The sequence below is a fragment of the Lissotriton helveticus genome, chromosome 10 (genome assembly GCF_964261635.1).
Source record: "Lissotriton helveticus chromosome 10, aLisHel1.1, whole genome shotgun sequence".
NCBI classification, from domain to species: domain Eukaryota; kingdom Metazoa; phylum Chordata; class Amphibia; order Caudata; family Salamandridae; genus Lissotriton; species Lissotriton helveticus.
The window spans coordinates 199,550,096-199,566,588 of record NC_136071.1 but is presented as its reverse complement, the minus strand read 5'-3'; the positions used below and the strand labels follow the sequence as shown (position 1 = coordinate 199,566,588).

Here is a 16,493-nt window from a genome sequence, read left to right as displayed (position 1 = left end):
CCCTCTATGCAAATTTTGATTGGAAAATCTGGCTGCTAATTTTTTTCAAAATTCGAAATCTGAAGAGAGAAAAAGATGTTTGTATTATTTTATGAAAATTGTAATGGAACAAACAAGGAATAATTCAGTAAAAAAAAAAGGTCAAGTTGTATAAGACAAGAATGACAGAGGAACTGGGTAGTTTGAAGAAATATAGACAATGTGATATTAAAACATCAAGCATTTAATTACACCAGAAAAAAACAATGATTAGAAAAATATCTTTATTGCCAGCAATTTGAATAGCATCTTTTATTCCAAACATATGTCAAATACTGATGTGTCAAATTCCAAATACAGGACTAAAAAAATACAATGTTTGCTAAAACTACGTCTGCTTCTTTTGAAGAAGCTGCAGTTTGGCAAACAATTTAGTGTGTGCAATCAGTGTCTTGTTTTAAAGTAAGCTCAATACAATTTCACACCTTTCAATATTTTGTCCTCTGCTGGACAGCCAGAAAACAAAAGATTGCATGCAATGTACAAATTCTATATTACAAATTTATTACTAATTAATTACTAAGGACTCCAAAGTTTTAAATTCTTCTTCTGTACAAGTCTTCAGTGCTATAAATATGAGGCTGCCACTACCGCTTGAAATTCATTAGAAGTGGACTGAGTATGCTATAAGTTAGGAAAAAGAATACTTTTCAAAGTTGAAGAAATGAGCAGGTAAGTAACAATACAGTGCAAGAGGCTGACAGAGGAAATTAAATATGTGGCCAAAGAATTAAATACCAGATATGAAGTGGAGAAAGAAGAAAATAGGGCTTATTTCGTAAGAACAAAGTTGGCAAGAACACAGAGTGGAAGGATTGAGACAGAAGGAAGTGAAAACACAATAAGTTATTAAAATGAACGCACCATTTCTCAGTCCGTCATTGTGGAAAGAATTTACTGCTTGTTCGGATACTCAAGAAAAAAACCTGACAACAGTAACTGTGGGGTGTTTGTTAAAATAAATTGAAAAATCACATTGCAAGACACACAAATGCTTTTGGTATAAACTCAGCTTATTTCAGAATTTCCTTTTTTTGAAAAGGATGGAAACAAGGGTTGTAAGTTCATTCTTGCTTAACTTAATGTACGCCGACTCAATGGTCTTAGGATTGACACAATTCTTCTGTATAAAGGAACATGTTGAACATTGTAAGCACTGCATCCAAACGTCTGCTACATATCCAGGATCATTTCATCGAGCAACCAGATTCGCTTGATCTGTTGAAAAAGCCCACATTTTAAGGTAGTTTGTAAATAGGTAACACATTTCAGAAAAACAGTAAAGAATGTAAGAATCTTGGAAAATTAAATTGCCTGTGCATTGTCCCTTCTTTGGGGAATCTTACTGAGATATAGCTGACAAGCACAACCTGTACATGAAGTTTATATATATAAATTAAACACCCTTGTCTCTGAACACAAGGGTGATTCCCTTATATAATTTACTGCATAGCAAACCAATCCTCCAATCAGTCATCACTCAAGAAACAAGTCACCCCAGTCCAGTTCAATAGCTTACCCACTTTCCTAATCAGCCAGCAATCCTCTTTCAAACCTAGTTCATTCCAGGCTGAGTCAGAAATCCAACATATCACTTCCAAGTGCAGCAACCTTGCATAGATCTCACATTCATGTAACTCTGAGCAGCAACAACAACAACAACAACAACAACAACATCTCACACATACATACATAGCTACATCACAAGAACAATTAGGCAGCTTCCTGAGACATCAGGAACACATATAGCAACCCTATTTAGACAGCCTGTAATAGCACTATTATAATCATCTTAACTCAAAGGAATATCTTCTAGGCAGCCACTCACTTGATGCATACAAATATAAAATCTATACACATTTGAAGCATCTCATACCACCAATGGCAAACCGAGACCTGGTACTAGCACTACACCTAAGTCTTTGCACCAGTCAACCGCTTCAATTAAGTAACATCAGGTATATGCTAAAAGTGATATTCAGAATAAAAAATAACTCCTGAAAGCAAAACATATGTCCAACATATCTAATTAAAACTGCAGCCCATTACTATCACCTCACATTTACACTATTAAGAAACACTTAAAACAGACATCATGCCATAATGGAAAAAAGCATCGAAGACCAACCTGTGGTCTGAGGATCCCTGGGGGCCCACAAGACCTACTCAGGGGGTCCATGACTGTTTTTTTTTTTACAAAATTAAATAAAAGTAAAATTAATACATTAAAATTAATAAAGTGTATACAAATGAAGAAGCAACATTAAAAATTAGATTTTTTTATATTTGATTGTGAATTAAAACAAATATCTCCATATTTGAGCATTTATAAGGTGCATACTAGTTTTTGTATTTTTGTGTACTGTTTTGAGGTTCAAATCATAGAAACTGCGTAGGCTGGGGGTCCCTGGCTTCCACTAATGACTCAGTGGGGCTACTCAAATTATAGTAATGATTCATTGGGGGTCAATAGAAGTTTAAAGGTTAAGGATCGCTGCCCTTGACCAACTAGACTGTAGAAAATTCTGACCTGTTTCAAATTCCCTACATAATTGATTTAGGCCCCTACCGAGCACTGAACCTGCCATGTTCACAATGTTGGAAGGTCTCTGTGAAGTCAGAGAGATGGGTTGAGCTTCAGCATTAGTTCTCCTCAATTGATCAGAGGTGCTCAATACTAAAGATTGCCCCCCCCCCCCCCACCCCTACTAAAAAGCCCTATGAGATATATCCAGACATACTACACCAGGCCTAAATTGAGTCTGGGGTTTCCTCTTTGGCACTGATGAACAAGTTTCTTACCTTCATTAATACCTTATCTGGTAGAGATTCTAGCTAGTCACAGATTCCTTACTTTAGAATTATCCCCAGGCGTCAGACTGGATGCTAAATTTTTTTGGTGAGCAGTACCCCTGCGTAATGGTAAAAGGCGTTGTTCGGCTCCGCAGGGCATGGCTGGCGTCGTCCGCGCCAGAAGTGTCATAAGCGGTGCTTATATAGGCGACACCCAGTGTGCTGACATTGGTTCCTTTTAGAGACTTTCCATGCCAGGAGTGCAGAGCCATGAAGAACACTGACCACTGGTGTGGAAAACTAGGGCTCTGAAAGAGGGAACAATCCTATCTCTAGAAACCTGTTCGCAGAGCGGGTAGGATGGGTGGGTCGGTAAGGAATCTGCGCTAGATAGAGTCTATACCTGATGAACAAGTTACTTACCTTCGGTAACGCTTTTTCTGGTAGATACAGTATCTGCCTGTGGATTCCTAACCTTGTAAATATCCCCCTTGCGTCAGCAACGTTCGGAATTTTTCTTTGTAGCACGCCGGCGTGGGCGACGTCACAGGAACGCGGCACCGCGCGCGACTCCGTCTGACGTCACCGACCCCTTATTAGGCCTATGTCGGCGTGATGACATCAGTTCCGCCCTTTTTTCCGTGCCTTCGAGGCATCCGGACGGACCAATGACAGGAAATATACATATATACAATGTACACAGTACATACAAACCATAATAGCACACATAGTGCGTAGCAAAGGTATAAAAAAAAACCAATAAATATACAAATAAATATACAAATAAGGCCAGGTATAGCAGAGTGGACAACGGGGAGGCGGGCGGGTCAGTGAGGAATCCACAGGCAGATACTGTATCTACCAGAAAAAGCGTTACCGAAGGTAAGTAACTTGTTCTTCTGATAGATACATCTGACTTGTGGATTCCTCACCTTGTGAATAGAGTCCCACAGCAGTCCCCACTCCCGGAGGAGGGTGTCCACTCTGCTACACCAGGAAATCTTGGAGGACAGAACGCGTGAAGTGGCCGTCCCTCCTCACCTCGGTATCCAAGCAGTAGTGCTTCGCAAAAGTGTGGAGGGAGGCCCAAGTCGCGGCTCTGCAAATGTCCTCAACAGGTACACCTCTAGACAATGCAGAAGTAGCAGACCTTGCTCTGGTAGAATGAGCTCTTATACCCTCAGGAGGGTCCTTACCCGCCAGAGAGTAGCAAATCTTGATGCACAGGATTATCCACCTGGAAAGTGTGCGCTTGTGCACCGATCTGCTCTTCCGACAGCCAGCAAAACCAACAAACAGCTGGTCGTCAATCTGGAAGTCTTTAGTTCTATCCAGATAAAAGGACACCGCCCTCTTAGGGTCCAAACGGTGCAGTCTCTCTTCCTCCTTAGAAGGGTGAGGGGGAGGATAAAAGGTAGGAAGGGTAATGGATTGTCCTAGATGGAAGGGAGTTACCACCTTAGGCAGAAAAGCAGCCCTGGTCCTAAGAACCATTCGTTCAGCATGAATGGTCAGGAATGGGGGTTTAGAACTAAGAGCTTGAAGCTCACTCACCCTCCTTGCCGAGGTGATCGCTACTAAGAAGACCGTCTTAGGAGCCAAGCTCGCGTCCGAGATGGCCGCGTTTTAGCTCGGCTCCGTTCGCCTGCCTGTTTTTATCATCTATCCTGCCGTTATCCTGCCCCGGGAAGCCCTTTTTGCTGTGCTGTAGTGCTGAGACGCCTTGCAGGCACTCACCTTTTGCTCCGGTGGTCCTGGGTGCCGTGGATCCTGTGCGGCGCTCCCGCTCGCTTCGGGGCCTCCGGGGCGGGCTGGCCTGGACCTTCTCGGCGGCGCCCGGACGGGACGGAGCACGATGATCGGCCCTTGATGGCGCAGTGGACGTGATCCTGGAGGCCGTTGTGCGTGTAGGCCGGCTGTGCTTGCTGGCCGGCTCCGGTGGGCCGGGGGCCTTGGGTGAAGGCGCTGCCTTCCATTGACGGGGCTACTCGTACATCTGGCTTGCTCCCCCTTTGTTCTCCGGTCCGGCCATTTTGATTTCCTCCGCCCGGACTCGGAGAACGGGACCGGCGGCACTGGTGGAACCGGCGATTCCCCATCTTCTGGTGGCCCCCCTTCCTGCCCCGGGGTGCCCTGCCGCCGGTCGGCTGGTCTTCATTTGCCTCGCTGCTGCCCCGACGGAGGTTGACGGCCGCCGCGGCCTCGCCGGGCTTCCAAGATGGCGGCCGACCCTGAGTGTCTCAGCCGGGCCTGGACGAGCGCTGGAGGCCCGCCGCATGGCCCGGGTGCCGGATACTGTAAAGGTTTTCCTACACTTAAGGATATCCTGGACGCCCTGCACTCCTGGCGAGCTTCTGTGGCTGCACCCGTCTTCACCCTGGAGGTGGATCCTCTCTTCGGGCCGTTCGGGCCCCCAAAACCGGGTGTGGCTTCACCGTTGCAGGGTGCGGCTGGAACTATCCTAGGAAATATGGCCCCGGCGACAGCCGCGTCTGTGGGTGTGCGGAGTTCCGTTGCCCTTCATCGTCCTGTGCTGTCTCCTTTGCCGCTGGTCCGGGGGCCGAATTCCGTCTGGCCTGGACTCGATGACTCTTCCTGCCTCTTTTCGCCTCGACTGACCGGCCATGGCTCCTGTGCCAACCCAGCTGGGTCGGCCTCTCTTGAACTGTCCCTGAAACTGTGCCTGCATTGTGTGCGATGTTCCATGACTTTCCTGGATCTTCCGTGTTTTATTCCACGTGTCTTATCTGGACTGCCGTCTGATCTCCCTGTTCTATGCCTTCAGTTCTTCGCGGTCTGGTTCTTAGTGGATCGGACGGCTACAACTTTGGACAAACAAGGACAGGGCTGATACAAATTTGCCTCTGTGTGCGGTAGTCTTGTACTGGTTTGGATGAGCGGCATGTAACGGTATGATTATGTGTGACTTTATGGTGCTCCTGGAGTGTATCCTGATAATTTTTGACTTCCCGAGGGCTCTGCCCTTCTTCTCAGGCGGGTGGGCGGGTGCAGATAATACTGTCCCTTGGCCCTCTCCCATGTGTGTCTTCTTCCCTTTTTCCCTTCCCCTCCCTTCCCCCGTTTTTGTCTTCTGTTTCCGTCTTGTCTTTGCTCTCTATATTTCGGGTTCTAATTAGGGCGACAGGCACGCTGCTGGGGGGTAGGCCATAGCCTTCTGCAGGGGTGCAGGGTGGGCTTGAGGGGTGGGTGGGGGGGTCTGTCACTTTGGGGGGTCTTTTTCCCCCCCCTTTTTTCTCCCCTTTTTTGTTCTATGGCTGTTGAGTATTCGCTTTTTCGGGACTCTGTCTCGTCATGTGTCCCCCTGGGGTGTTTCTGATGCATTGACCTTCCGGTCGTATTGTGATTATGGCTCGCTCTGTGTTTTGTCATCGACCTTTAATGGGTGCCGTGTACCGGTTTCTGTTTTCCTGCTTTGTCGCCGGGGGGCGCGTGGTTGGGTAGGAGTCCCTTCCTTTTTCCTTTTTCTTCCTTCCCCTCCCTCTTCATGGGGGATTTCTTTCCTTTCGTTGGGGTACGTATCGTATTGCTTTCTACGATGTTTTTTTTTTACCTATGTTTGTTAAGTCGGGTTGTTGCTGTGGTGGGTGGGCGCTGGACGGCGAACGCCATTGCCTCTCCTTGTGGTACTCCAATTGTGCTTGTATTTATCGATATGTTTATTTCGTGTTGGCTTTATCCTGTATTTTTATGATCGCCGGATCGCGGCTCACCACGGCCCCTCCCTTGGTGTTTGACTCAATGCCCGTCATGATCCTGTACTCCCCGTTCCCGTAAAAGAAAATCAACCTTCCAATAACCTGTCCCTGCTGATTGCTTTATGGCTTTTGGTGTATCTCCTGTGTTCTTGCTGTCATATCCTGTGGACAAATTTGTATTGCTAATTATGCTTTTGCTATGTGGTGGCCAGCCCGTTGGGTTGTAGGCCCGTATTTGTGAGCACTCTTTGTACAATAAAGGTTTAAAAAAAAAAAAAAAAAAGAAGACCGTCTTAAAAGACAAAAGCCTCATGGGACACTTGTGTAAGGGTTCGAAGGGAGAACCCATCAAGAATGTTAAGACAAGATTCAAGTCCCATTGAGGCACGATAAATGGAGAAGGAGGGAACTTATTCGTGAGGCCCTTCAGAAACCTCAAAACCACTGGAGATTTAAAAAGAGACGGCTGATCCGGCAAGCAGAGAAATGCCGATAACGCCGAAAGGTAACCTTCGACTGTGGCAACAGCAAATCCTTGCTGTGCCAAAGAGAGAGCAAACTGCAAAATATCAGACAGATGAGCCCTCAAGGGGTCAACAGCCTTCTCCCTACACCAAACAACACATTTAGACCATCTATACGAATAGATGGACTTGGTGGAGTCACGCCTGGCCGAAAGAATGACATCCACCACATCGTGAGGGAGAGAAAAAGAGTTCAGGTTGCCCCGTTCAATCTCCAGGCATGAAGGTGTAATGTCTGGAGGTGGGGGTGTAGAACCTGCCCCTCCATCTGAGAGAGGAGGTCTGCCCTGAGAGGGAGACGGAGCGGCGGGTGAGAGGAGAGGTGGAGAAGGTCCGTGTACCACACCCTTCTTGGCCAATCCGGGGCGACCAATATGACTTGGGCCCGGTCCTGGCGAATCTTCCTCAGAACCCGAGGAATTAAGGGTATGGGGGGAACCGCGTAAAGGAGTTGATTTCCCCAACTCAACTGAAACGCGTCCCCCAAAGCTCCTTGCATCGGATACTGGAGACTGCAGAATGACAGGCATTGAGCGTTCTCGCGAGTGGCGAACAGGTCCACCCGAGGAGTCCCCCACATCTGAAAGATGTCGTGAACAACCTCCGGGTGAAGCCTCCACTCGTGATCGGCAGAGAACTGCCGACTGAGAACGTCTGCACGAACGTTCAGAACTCCGGCCAGATGATTTGCCATCAGACAAATCTGATGGTCCTGAACCCAGGACCAGAGACGCAGAGCCTCTCTGCAGAGACACTGCGACCCCACTCCTCCCTGCTTGTTGATGTACCACATCGCGGTCGTGTTGTCCGTCAGGACCTGGACCAAATGACCGCGAAGGGAAGGGAGGAAGGCCTTGAGCGCCAAACGTATCGCCCGTAACTCTAGAAGGTTGATATGAAGCAACCTTTCCTCTGGAGACCAAAGACCTTTGACCTCCAGATCCCCCAGATGAGCACCCCACCCTAGAGTGGATGCATCCGTTATCACTGTGGCCACCGATGGAGGCAACTGGAAAGGCTTTCCCTGAGAAAGATTTCTTTCCACACTCCACCAAGACAGATCCGCCGCTGTCTCTCTGGAGATCCTCACTGACTCCCTGAGATCTCCGTTGTGCTGATACCACTGCCTGCGGAGACACCACTGGAGTGCCCTCATGTGCCAGCGTGTATGGTTGACCAACAGAATGCAAGAAGCCATCAGACCTAGCAGACGAAGGACCTTCAGGACTGGAACAACCGCTCCATTGAAAAATAAAGGAATCATTTCCTGTATGTCGGGAATCCTTAGAGGTGGAGGGAATGCACGACATACAGTAGTGTCCAGTACCGCACCTATGAACAGGTTGCGCTGGGAGGGCACCAAGTGAGACTTGGGTACATTTATCGAAAAACCCAACCTGTGTAACAACTGAGTTGTCTCTTGCAAATGAAGGAGCACCTTCTCTGGCGACTCTGCTTTGATGAGCCAGTCGTCCAGATACGGAAATACAGGAATCCCCGATCTTCTGAGATGTGCTGCCACCACTGCTTGGTGAAAACTCGAGGCGCAGTAGTAAGTCCAAACGGAAGGACCGCAAACTGATAGTGTTGCGAACCCACCGTAAAACGGAGATACTTCCTGTGCGACTTCAGGATAGGGATGTGAAAATAAGCATCCTGCAAGTCGATCGACACCATTCAGTCTTCTTCCAACAGCGCTCGAAGAACCTGCGCAAGAGTGAGCATCTTGAACTTTTCTTGTTTCAGATACAAGTTCAAGATCCTGAGATCCAGGATTGGCCGAAGCCTGCCATCCTTCTTGGGGATCAGAAAATACCGGGAGTAGCATCCCTGACCCCTCTCCTGCTCCGGAACCACCTCTATCGCACCCTTTCTGAACAGTGCCAGGACTTCTTCCTGCAGGAGAAGCAGGTGGTCCTCCGAACAATAACCTTGGCAAGGAGGGTAATTGGGAGGAAATTCCCGACAGGGAAGGGCATACCCATTTTCTACGAGATTGAGAACCCAAAGATCTGATGTAACCGATTCCCAATCCCGTAGAAAATGAGTAAGCCGACCCCTTACCGGACCTGCATGATCCGGAATGGCGGATCTAGGGCTGCTTTGCTGCTGCAGGTGGGGGGTGGGTATTAGAGGAAGAAGTTGAGGAGGAAGAGGTTTGACGTCCACGTCCCTTCTGTCTACCTCTATAAGACTTGTACAGAGGGTTCTGTTGCTGCTGTTGCTGCTGGCCTTGCCTGAAAGGACGAAAGGAAGATCTGCCAAAACCTCTGAACTTTCTGGAAGCTGTACCTCTCGACTGTAAACCCAAAGATCTAGCCGTCGCCCGGCTATCTTTGAATCTCTCCAGAGCTGTATCTGCTTTCTTTCCAAAGAGACCAACCCCGTCAAAAGGTAAATCCAAAGGAGTAGCCTGTACATCAGTGGAAAACTCTGAGTATTTTAACCAAGCAGCTCTTCTGGTAGCTACCGAAGAACCCATTATCCTAGCCACGGAGTCAGCAGTGTCCATGCCACTTTGAATAACTTGGCGGGCCGCAGCCTGAGTATCCAAAACAACTTCATTAAAGTTTTTTCTGTCCTCTTCTGGAAGTTTAGCAGATAATTGTTTGACTGAGTCCATTAAGGCATGCACATATCTGCCAAGCAAACAAGTAGCATTTGTAGATTTTAAGGCCATGCTACCAGAGGAGAAGACTTTCTTAGCGGCCTGATCCAACTTCTTGGAGTCTTTATCTCCAGGAACTTGAGGAAAGGAGCCAGCTGATCTATTCGCACAAGCAGCCTGAACTACCAGACTCTCTGGCGAAGGGTGAGATGATAAGAACTCAGGATCCCCAGGAGCCACTCTATAACGTCTCGCCACCGATCTAGACACTGCAGGTGCAGACAAAGGCTTTTTCCAAACCTCCGGAATTGGTTCTGTCAGAGCTTCAGTAAAAGGTAGAGTAGGTTCAATGATAGAAGAAGGTGAATGTAAGACTTCTGTGAGGATATTAGGTTTAAACTCAACTGTTGGTAAAGTTAAATTTAACAAATCAGCAGCTTTTCTAATAACCATATGGTATTGAACGACATCCTTGGAGGGAGCATCTGAAACCACAGGTAATCCCCATTCTGGAGAAAGTTCAAGACTGCTAGCAGAATGAAGATCCTCAAAATAATCATCATGCTCCTGAAGTTCACCTTCCTCCATTTCAGATTCCACAAACTCTTTTTCCTCAAGTAGACGCTGGGCTCTACGTCTCGACCACTCCATACGGATCGACGTCGACGGATTCGGTAACGACTCCGATGGAGTCGGAGCCGGCGTCGACCGAGGAGCCGGAGCAACCGGAGTCAGAGAAACAGGAACCGGTGTCGAGCCTCGATCCGAATTCCGAGGTCGCTCCGGAGTCGGCGAAGCCGTGCGCGGAGTCGAAGACCTCGGCGGCGCTGAACCGATCCAAGGAGGATATGGAGTCGGCATGAAGGGTAGAAAAGGCGCCGGTGCATAAGCTTGGGGGACACCCAAGTTGAAAGACAAAGGACCCATAGGACCCGCAGGTGCTCCAGTGGGGTACATTGCTCTTGCATACAGTCCATACATAGCATTTAGGAAATGCGATGGATCTTGACCAGGACCAGGAAAAGAAGGGTAAGAAAGAACCCATAGGATTTGTAGGAGGCTGAAGTGGATTCGGCTCCTCTTGGTCCTTTAGGTTTTCCGGTTCATCCTCCGGAATCGGAGATTGAGGGACCTCCACGACGTCCTCATGCTCCGAAGACTGACCCGAAGCCGGATTCGGATCCAGCTCCGGCTCCGGTGTACGCTCTCGAGATCTTACCGGAGTGGTAGCATCAGCAGGAGATGGAGACACAAAGTCCTTGTGATGCTTTCGAGAAGATTTCTTCTTAGAGTCCGAAGATCCCGAATTAAGGTTGAGAACTATGCTGCTTCCTCTTATGTCTTTTCTTCGAGGAACCCGAAGCATGTCCAGAAGCCGATTTCGATACCGACTCCGATCTGGCCCTCGACCTCGATCGCGACCTCGATCGCGACCTCGATCGTGACTTCGATTTCGACTTCGGTCTCGATCTGGAGTGTCTCGATCTTGATCTCGAAGATCTATCGGCTTCTTTACCTTTTATCTTGGCTAATAAAAGCTTAGCTTCTCTTTCACGCAGAGCCTTCGGATTCATTTTCGAACAGGATCGACAGCCCTTGACGTCGTGATCTGATCCCAAACACCATGAACAATCCTCGTGTGGATCAGTAATTGACATCATCCTGGCACACGAGCCACACTGCTTGAAACCCGTTTTCTTCAACGACATCTTCGACGAAGAACAGAAACAGTAACAACAAAAAGAAACAAAGTCTCTATCTGTAACTACAGAGGATCCCATAAACCGTTAGCGTCGACGACGCGGAAAAAAGGGAACTGATGTCATCACGCCGACGTAGGCCTAATAAGGGGTCGGTGACGTCAGACGGAGTCGCGCGCGGTGCCGCGTTCCTGTGACGTCGCCCACGCCGGAGTGCTACAAAGAAAAATTCCGAACGTTGCTGATGCAAGGGGGATATTCACAAGGTGAGGAATCCACAAGGCAGATGTATCTATCAGAAAAGGCATTAACGAAGGTAAGTAACTTGTTCATCTGATAGCAACTTCTAGCCATAGATTCCTTACCTTAGAATAGATACCCAAGCAATACTTCTCAGAGGTGGGTCTACGAAGCAATTTCACACCAAAAAATCCTGACGGACCAGAAGAACAAGTTACTTACCTTCGGTAACGCTTTTTCTGGTAGATACAATATCTGCCTGTGGATTCCTCACCTTGTGAATATCCCCCTGCGTCAGCAACATTCGGAAATTCTTTTTGTAGCCTCGCGCCGACGTGGACTCGGACGTCATAGAGACACGACATCGCTCGCGACTCCGCTGACGTCACCGACGCCTATAACAGGCCCACGCCGGCGTTATGACATCAGTTCCGCCCTTTTTTCCGTGCCATCGAGGCATACGGACGGACCAATGACAGTAGATATATACAAAGTATACACAGTACACAATAGTCAAGGCAAAACACACAGTGTGAAGCAAATGCAGGAAAGCAATTGAAACATTTCACTGACAACAAAATATATATACATTACATTACAGTAACTCTGGTATAGAAGAGTGGACAACGGGGAGGCGGGTGGGTCAGTGAGGAATCCACAGGCAGATATTGTATCTACCAGAAAAAGCGTTACCGAAGGTAAGTAACTTGTTCTTCTGATAGATACATCTGCCGTGTGGATTCCTCACCTTGTGAATAGAGTCCCACAGCAGTCCCCACTCCCGGAGGAGGGTGTCCACTCTTCTAAACAAGAAAATCCTGGAGGACAGAACGCGCGAAGCGGCCGTCCCTCCTCACCTCGGAATCCAAGCAATAATGCTTTGCGAAAGTGTGGAGGGAAGACCAAGTCGCGGCCCTGCAAATATCCTCTACAGGAACACCTCTAGCCAATGCTGAAGTAGAAGATTTAGCTCTTGTAGAGTGAGCCCTTATACCCTCTGGTGGTTCCTTACCGACCAAAGAGTAGCAGATCTTAATGCAGAGGACGATCCATCTCGACAAGGTTCTTTTATGGACCGCTCTTCCTTTCTTGCAGCCAGCAAACCCAATGAAGAGCTGGTCATCCAAACGAAAGTCTTTAGATCTGTCCAAGTAAAAAGACACCGCCCTTTTGGGGTCCAGACGGTGCAGTCTCTCTTCCTCCTTAGAAGGGTGAGGGGGAGGATAGAAGGTAGGTAGGGTAATGGACTGACCAAGGTGGAAGGGAGTCACCACCTTAGGCAGAAAAGCAGCCCTGGTCATAAGAACCATTCGATCAGCATGAATGGTCAAGAAAGGGGGCTTGAGACTAAGAGCTTGAAGCTCACTTACCCTCCTTGCCGAGGTTATTGCAACGAGGAAGACCGTTTTAAGAGTAAGAAACCTCATGGGACATTTGTGAAGAGGCTCAAAGGGAGCACCCATCAGAAAGGTCAAAACAAGATTTAAGTCCCACTGAGGCACAATAAAAGGAGTAGGAGGGAACTTATTTGTGAGGCCCTTCAAAAATCTTAAAACCACAGGAGACTTAAAAAGAGATGGCTGATCAGGCAAGCAGAGAAAAGCCGACAGCGCAGAAAGATAGCCATTAACTGTGGCAACCGCAAGCCCCTGTTGCGCCAGAGAAAGGGCAAACTGGAGAACATCTGACAAATGGGCTCTCAAAGGGTCAATAGACTTTTCCCCACACCACGTGACAAATTCTGACCATCTATAAGAATAGATGGACTTAATGGAGTCACGCCTGGCTGACAAGATGACATTCACAACGTCAGGCGGGAGGGAAAAGGAATTCAGGTTGCCCCGTTCAATCTCCAGGCATGAAGGTGTAATGTCTGGAGGTGGGGGTGTAGAACCTGCCCCTCCATCTGAGAGAGGAGGTCTGCCCTGAGAGGGAGACGGAGCGGCGGGTGAGAGATGAGGTGGAGAAGATCTGTATACCACACCCTTCTTGGCCAGTCCGGGGCGACCAATATGACTTGGGCCCGGTCTTGGCGAATCTTCCTCAGAACCCGAGGAATCAAAGGTATGGGAGGAAACGCGTAAAGGAGTTGATTTCCCCAACTCAACTGAAACGCGTCCCCCAAGGCTCCTTGCATCGGAAACTGGAGACTGCAGAATGACAGGCAGTGAGCATTCTCGCGAGGAGCGAACAGGTCCACCCGAGGAGTCCCCCACATCCGAAAGATGTCGTGAACCACCTCCGGGTGAAGCCTCCACTCGTGGTCGGCAGAGAACTGCCGACTGAGACTGTCTGCACGAACATTCAGAACCCCGGCCAGATGATTTGCCATCAGACAAATCTGATGGTCCTGAACCCAGGACCAGAGACGCAGAGCCTCTCTGCAGAGACACTGCGACCCCACTCCTCCCTGTTTTGTTGATGTACCACATCGCGGTCGTGTTGTCCGTCAGGACCTGGATCGAACAACCGCGAAGGGAAGGGAGGAAGGCCTTAAACGCCAAACGTATCGCCCGCAATTCTAGAAGGTTGATGTGAAGCAACCTTTCCTCTGGAGACCAAAGACCCTTGACCTCCAGATCCCCCAGATGAGCACCCCACCCTAGAGTGGATGCATCCGTTATCACTGTGGCCACCGGGGGAGGCAACTGAAAAGGCTTCCCTTGAGACAGGTTGCCTTCTACGCCCCACCAAGACAGATCCTCCGCAGCTTCTCTGGAGATCCTCACTGACTCCCTGAGATCTCCGTTGTGCTGATACCACTGCCTGCGGAGGCACCACTGGAGTGCCCTCATGTGCCAGCCTGCATGGTTGACCAACAGAATGCAAGAAGCCATCAGACCGAGCAGGCGAAGGACCTTCAGGACTGGAACGACCGCTCCATTGAAAAATAAAGGAATCATCTCCTGTATGTCGCGAATCCTTTGAGGGGGAGGGAATGCACGACATACAGTTGTGTCCAGTACAGCACCTATGAACAGGTTGCGCTGGGAGTGCACCAGGTGAGACTTGGGTACGTTTATCGAAAAACCCAACCTGTACAACAACTGGGTTGTCTCCTGCAGATGATGGAGCACTCTCTCTGACGACTCTGCTTTGATCAGCCAGTCATCCAAATAAGGAAATACAGGAATCCCTGATCTTCTGAGATGCGCCGCCACCACTGCCATCACCTTGGTGAAGACTCGAGGCGCAGTAGTAAGACCAAACGGAAGGACCGCAAACTGATAGTGCTGCGATCCCACCGTAAAATGGAGATACTTCTTGTGTGACTTCAGGATTGGGATATGAAAATACGCATCCTGTAAGTCGAGCGACACCATCCAGTCTTCTTCCAGCAGAGCCTGAAGAACCTGAGCAAGGGTGAGCATCTTGAATTTCTCCTGCTTCAGATAAAAATTCAAGATCCTGAGATCCAGGATTGGACGAAGCCTGCCATCCTTCTTGGGTATCAGGAAATACCGGGAGTAGCATCCCTGACCCCTTTCCTGCTCCGGGACCACCTCTATCGCACCTTTTCTCAATAGAGTTTGAACTTCCTCCTGAAGGAGTAACAGATGTTCCTCTGAGCAATATCCCTGACAAGGAGGGTAATTTGGAGGGAATTCCCGAAAGGGAAGGGCATACCCATTTTCTACGAGATTGAGAACCCAAAGATCTGATGTAACCGATTCCCAATCCCGTAGAAAGTGGGTAAGCCGATCCCCCACCGGACCTACATGATCCTGAATGGCGGATCTAGGGCTGCTTTTCCGTGGCTGGGGGGTTGGAGAAGGTGGAGGAGGAAGAGGCCTGACGTCCTCAAGGACGTGCTCTCTGCTTTCCCCTGTATGACCTATACAAGGTATTTTGCTGCTGCTGCTGTTGTTGTTGCTGCTGACCTTGCCTATATGAACGAAAGGAAGAGCGACCAAACCCTCTGAATTTTCTGGTTGTAGAACCTCTGACCTGAAGGCCAAGAGATCTAGCAGTTGCTCTGCTATCCTTGAATCTCTCTAAGGCCGTGTCTGCTTTCTTTCCAAAGAGTCCTTCACCATCGAAAGGCAAATCCAATAAAGCAGACTGCACATCAGCCGAAAAATCAGATGATTTCAACCCAGCCTAACGCCTTGTGGCAACCGCCGTGCCCATGATTCTTGCCACAGAATCAGCAGTATCGAGGCCGCTTTGGACGACCTGACGGGCTGCCGCTTGAGAGTCAGATAAAACTTCCTCAAAGTCTTTTCTGCTATCCTCTGGAACCTTAGGAATCAATGAACGCATAGAGTCCATAAGTGCATGTACATATCTACCCATAAGGCAAGTGGCATTAGATGATTTTAATGCCATACTAGCAGAAGAAAAAGTCTTTTTGGCGACTTGATCCTGTTTCCTGGCCTCTTTGTCGCTAGGCACCTGCGGAAAAGCACCAACCGACTTCTTAGAACATGCGGCCTGAATCACCAAACTCTCAGGAGAAGGGTGAGATGACAAGAAGGCAGGATCTTCAGGAGCCACTCTATATCTCCTAGCCACACTTTTCGAAACTGCAGGAGCAGAAAAAGGCTTCTTCCATACTTCCATAATGGGTTCCGTTAATGCATCATTAAATGGTAATAAAGGTTCCACCGCTGAGTTCGGAGAATGAAGAACCTCAGTCAGTAAATTCGACTTAAATTCGACAGTAGGTAAAGTTAAACCTAAAGGTCCTGCTGCCTTTTTCATAACAACATGATCTGAAAGAGACACGTTAGTATTAGATTCCGTACCTTAGAATATCCCCAGGCGTCAGACTGGATCCGGAAATTTTTGCGTAGCAGTACCCTTGCGTGTCGGTAGGCGTCGTCTGCGGCTCCGCGTCCGTCGTCGGCGTCGTGGGCGCCGTGATGACGTC

At 48.6% G+C, this 16,493-nt stretch overlaps 1 protein-coding gene across 3 annotated transcripts in view; it reads right to left on the bottom strand.

Moving 5' to 3' along the window:
• Window positions 1-245: 245 nt before the first annotated feature.
• The window catches only part of VWA3A (von Willebrand factor A domain containing 3A), a 528,715-nt gene continuing 512,467 nt past the window's right edge, over window positions 246-16,493 (bottom strand). For all 3 annotated transcript variants that reach the window (XM_078665117.1, XM_078665116.1, XM_078665118.1), the window contains one exon: window positions 246-1,257. The gene's annotated coding sequence lies outside the window, so the exon portion shown is untranslated. The remainder of the gene's footprint in view (window positions 1,258-16,493) is intronic.